Below are 6,000 nucleotides of genomic sequence, written 5' to 3' on the forward strand. Positions count from 1 at the left end.
GTGCTAATGGTGACAATAAAAGTAGAAAGCAGGACAAACAAGTGGCAGATGGCCCTAGTGGGGATGGGGTGGGGGGAAGGGATCGAAATGGGCTTCACTTGCACTTTCCTCAATTTAGTCTACTGCATTCGCTGCTCCCAATGGAGAGATCAAATGCAAACTGGGTGACTGCTTTGCGGAACACCTTCGGTCTGTCCGCAAGCATGACCCAGATCTCCCTGTCACTTGCCATTTCAACACACACCCTGCTCTCATGCCCACATGTCCGTCCTTGGCCTGCTGCAATGTTCCAGTGAAGCTCAACGCAAATTGGAGGAACAGCACCTCATCTTCCGACTAGGCACTCTACAGCCTTCCAGACTTAACATTGAGTTCAACAACTTCAGAACATGAACTCTCTCCTCCAGCCCCACCCCCTTTCCGATTCCTCTTTTTCCAATAATTTTTATTTTTAAAATATATTTTTCTTTTCCCACCTATTTTTAAATTTATTTTGATCTATCGTTTTATCTCCACCTTTTAGCCCATTTCGAACCCTTCCGCCCACCCCACCCCCACTAGGGCCAACTGTCACTTGTTCGTTCTGCTTTCTACCCTTAATGTCACCATAAGCAAATTCCTTAGATAATATCACCACCGTCAACATCCCTTTGTCCTTTTGTCTATGACATCTTTGGCAATATCTTCTTTGTCTCCACCTATCACTGGCCCTCTGTCCAGCTCCACCAATCCCACCCCCTCAACCAGCTTATATTTCACCTCATTTCTATATTTCTTTAGTTCTGATGAAGAGTCATACGGACTCAGAACGTTAACTGTGTTCCTCTCCGGAGATGCTGTCAGACCTGCTGAGTTTTTCAAGCTATTTTTGTTTTTGTTTCAGATTTCCAGCATCCGCAGTATTTTGCTTTTATCTCAGCAGAGTCAGCAGGCTTTCTCACAAGCCACTCCGAGCGATGGGGCGGCACCTAGACATAGCACCAGCAAACGTAAGCATAAGGCACGTTAGGCACTCCACGGGTTTGTCACTGGTGAGTTTATGTTGGCCCGAGATTAGGGAAAATATCATTATGTACGTCTGAGTGACATTTGTGTTTTATGTTGGACAGAATAAAGTCCACTTTTCTGACTGTGGCTGAGGGTGTTTCCTTTGTGCTGCATTTATATGTTTCACAGACATATCATGAGTGTTTGAGTGGACATTGATGTTTCTGTACTAAGCCCATAGTTGCAGCTGGTGAGGTGGAAGATGTAGCACCTAAGTGCCACGTGTAGAAGCGCCAGGCAATGCTGGTCCTGCTGATCCATGTGTGTGGAGCTAGCTGAAGATTCGTTGGATTAAATTGTCCCGGATGTCCCTGCCTCCTTGGTGTAGTAGCGGGTCGGCGTGCTGCCCCTCATCATCACCCTGTGCTTCCTCATCCTCTGAGCCACTGCTGGATTCATCATGTGCAGCCTCATCCACTGCGTCAAGGTCTTCATCGTCAACTGCATCCCCCCTTTCCAGCGCAAGATTGTGCAGAGCGCAGCATGCTACCACTATCACAGAGACACGATCTGGGGGGTACTGGAGTGCGCCCCCTGAGCAGTCCAGGCAACGGAAGCACATCTTGAAAAGACCGATGGCTCTCTCCACCACAGCCCTTGTGGTGCCGTGGCTCCTATTTTAACGCTCCTCAGCTTCTGTTCTTGGATGGTGGAGAGGCATCATTAACCACCTTCTGAGGGGATAGCCCTTATCACCCACCAGCCAACCATCCAGCCGGGCCAGAGCACTGAAGAGCCCCGGCACCTGGGAGTGTCTGAGGATGTCGGCGTCGTGGGAGCTGCCTGGGTACCTTGCACAAACTTGTAGAATCTGCATCCTGTGATCACACACTATCTGCACGTTCATGGAGTGGAAGCCCTTCCTGTTGACGAAGGCACCGGGCTCACCTGCTGGCACCTTGATGGCCACATGTGTACAGTCTATAGCACCCTGGACGCGGGGGAAGCCAGCAATGGCCACGAAGCCTCTGGCTCGCTGTGTCTGACTTGCCTGGTCGCAGCGGAATTGGATGAAGGTCAATGCCTGTCTGAACAGAGCATATGTGACCTGCTTGACACAAGTGTGGACAGCTGATTGGGAGACACCGCAAAGATCACCCTCCGAGCCCTGGAAGGAGCCAGGTGCATAGAAGTGGAGGGCAACTGTGATCTTCAGAGCTACTGGCATGGGGTGTCCACCCACACAGTTAGGAGATATCTCAGGGCCAATCATCTGTCAGATATAGTTGACTGTCTCCCTTGACAGACAGACCCTCCTTCAGAACTGCACCTCAGTCATATTGAGGTAGCTGCTTCGCCGCCTGTATACCCTGGCAGCAGGATAGTGGCATCTTCTGCCGCTCCTTCCACCTTGGACAACCTCTTGGCCCTGCACCCCTTGTGCCTGCGCCTGGCCTCCCAAAGGTGGCTCCCCTGGAGGCTGATTGTGCACTCCTGGCCTCCTCCTTATTCTATTCCTCCCTTCCTCCTCAGAGGAGCTGCCTCCAGTGGAGATGTCACAGCCCATACCCAGGCTAAATGGAGGCCTCCGGAAAGCTGCAGGCCCGATAAAGATTACTGTCTGCAGACTGCTGAGCTGAAGCTTCTAAGTACAGAGAAAGATGTTGGAAATCGATCTGAACTGCTAACAATCACACAGGCAAGTTTAAAACACTTTCTGCATTAAATACTTCAGAAAAAACATGAACAAACCCTCTGAGCCCACATATCCCACCCGTGGATGAGGTTTGTTAAAAAATCAGTTACCTGCCTGCCTGTTGGGCTCCTCAAAATCGGTGTCGATTACCGAGTTAAGGGCCTTAACAAGGCCTTTAATTAATGGCAGGCGCGTGTCGTGCTTCATAGCGCGCCCGCCCACCTCGATATTGCAAGGACGATCGTGTGATGTCAGCGCGCGGCAATTTAAGCGCTGATGTGCGGGCTCCGCCACCCTCGCGTCAGCCATAAAATTCTGCCCATTGAAGCTGTGAGACAGGGTCTGCTCCCTAGCTCTAGATTCCTCCACGAGGGGAAACATCTTCTCAACAGCTACCCTGTCAAGCCCCCTCAGAATCCTATATGTTTCAATAAGGTCACCTCTCATTCTTCTAAACTCCAATGAGTATAGGCCCAATCTGCTCAACTTTTTGGCATAAGACAGGAATCAGCCTAGTGAACCTTTTCTGCTTCCAATGGAACTATATCCCTCCTTAAATAAAGTGGCTAAAACTGTAGACAGTACTCTTAGTACATTCTCATCAGTGCCCTGTACACATGTAGCAAGACTTCCCTAATTTTATATTCCATTTCCCTTGTAATATAGGCTGACATTCCATTTGCCTTCCTAATTACTTGCTGTACCTGCATGCTAACTTGGGATTCATGTACAAGGACATCCAGATTCCTCTGTACCGTAGCATTCTGCAGTCCCTTTACATTTAAATAAGTTTCTGCTTTTCCATTCTTCCAGCCAAAGTGAACAAGTTCACATTTTCCCACTTTATACCCCATCTACCAAATTTTTGCCCACGCTAGTAACTTATCTATATCCCTTTGCAGACTCTTTGTATCCTCCTCACCCACTGCTTTCCAACCTATTTTTGAATCTGTTGTAATATGCCTTTAAGGGATTGCAGCCTGACATCACTAGATGGGCTATCTGTCGGCCAGGATCTCTTTCAAGCTCACATGGACCACATTACATCCACCTGTGCCAGGATGCAGCCGTATTGCCAATGACATAGCTGTTGTGAATAGAACAAAACAAGAACATGACCATAATCTGCTCTTATTGATGCAAGCAGCACATAAAGAAGGATTGGTGTCCAACAGTCTGAAATGTGGCACCAATATGCAGCAGATCAATTTCTTCATTTCTATTTATTCCAGTGCTGGCATGCATCCTGATCCAAGTAAAATAGGGGATATTAAAGCCATTACAACTCCTCAAGATAAGGACAATTTTCGAAGATGTCTAGGTCTCTTTAATTATTTGTCCCCATACATTCCCAATTTTTTTGAAAATCATCCTTGTGAAGGGAATTGCTGAGAAAGGATGTGACTTTCCTGTGGCACGAAGACCACCAATACTTTTTTGCAGCTCTGAAACAGTCATTATCAGAAGCGTCGACATTTATGATCCTAGGGAGACAACTACCCTGGACATAGATGCCTCACAGAAAGGTCTGGGAGCATGCAGACTACAAAAAGGCAAACCGATTGCATTTGCTTCAAAGTCTCTGTCCATAATGCAATCCAACTACTCCAACATCAAGCAGGAGACATTAGATCTTTAGCGTTTGGAATCATAGTGTTTTCATACCCAACTCTTTGGCAAAAGATTTGTGGTAAAGACTGACCACAAGACACTGGAGATGATTTGGTGAAAACCATTGACCAGTGCACCACCAAGATTGCAACGTCTCTTGAAAAAGATACAAGGTTTTGACTGTGAGATTAGGTACAAGCCAGGTAACTTGATGGTCACATCAGGTACCCTTAGCAGATTGTCGAAGCCAGCAAAAACCGAAGCTGTATCCTTGGATCTACAAGTTGGTTTCATTGACATCAAACTTGAAGATGTTCTCCAAATTGATCTGGTACATTTTGCACAATGTAAATGCCAGCAGCTACAAGAAGAAATGGTGAAAGATTCCACACATGGGCATGGATTGGACAGGAAGACTTGCAAGAGAGACAGTCTATTGGCTGGGTATTAGCAATGATGTTGAAGTTGTCATCAAGAAGCGCAAGCATGTCAAGAGTATATGCCAAGTCAGCACAAAGAACCATTGATTCCACATGAAGTTTCTTCTCATCCTTTGTCCAAAATTGCGTCCAACCTCTTTTATGTCCATGGCACTGACTTCATCGAGCATTTCATCTAATGCCATTCTCCTGCCTTCTCCCATAACCCTGCACATTGTTTCTTTTCAGATAGTCACCTAATTCCCCCTTGAATGCCTCGAGGTGAACCCACCTCCACCACACTCTCAGGCAGTGCATTCCAGACCCTAACCACTTGCTGTGTGAAAAAGTTTTTCTCATATCACATTTGCTTCTTTTACCAATCACCTTAAATCTGTGCACTCTGGTTCTCGATCCATCTGCCAATGGGAACAGTTTCTCTCTATCTATCCTGTCCAGCCCCTCATGATTTTGAATATTTCTATCAAATCTCCTCTCAGCCTTTTTTTCCCCAAGGAAGAGTCCCAACTTCTCCAATCTATCTTCATAGTTAAAGTTTCTTATTGTTGGAATCATTCTCATAAAGCACTTCTGCATTCTCTCCAATGCTTTCGCACCCTCCTTAAAATGTGATGCCCAGAACTGTATGCAGCACTCTAACTGAGGTCTAACTAGTGTCTTATACAAGCTTAACATACCTCCTTGCTCTTGTCCTCTATGCCCCTATTAATAAAGCCTAGGATATTGTACATTTTATTAACTGTTTTCTCAACCTGTCCTGCCACCTTGAATAACTTACACACACATACATCAATCTGTTTGGAACCAAGTTCCTATGAAGTCATTACACATAAAGGCGTAACAATGAGGGGTAACCAAGGACAATTCAGATCCATTCCAGCTCCTCCACCATCGTACAGTGCTATTGCATCGAGGACTAGATCCCAAATGCAACCAGGAGCAATATCCAAGAATGACAATCCCACAGATCACTGTGAGCCATTGAAGAAACCTCCAAACAAGGTTACTATTACAAGATCTGGGCACACCAGCAGAGTATCTCTATCCTTTAGAGACTCATAGATTAATCTGTTCTATACACTTATGTAATGATAACTAAACATGAACATGTATTGTAAATAGTTATGCTTAAGGGGGGAATATCTTTTGAAAAAAGGATGATTTTGTAATATGCCTTTAAGAGATATCAGCATGACATCACTAGAAAGCAAATGTGTCATACGATCCAGTTTTAGTTTTGCTTTTGCTTTCAGCAGAGCACACACA

Source organism: Cetorhinus maximus, chromosome 21, assembly GCF_964194155.1.
Source record: "Cetorhinus maximus chromosome 21, sCetMax3.hap1.1, whole genome shotgun sequence".
In the NCBI taxonomy this organism is placed as follows: domain Eukaryota; kingdom Metazoa; phylum Chordata; class Chondrichthyes; order Lamniformes; family Cetorhinidae; genus Cetorhinus; species Cetorhinus maximus.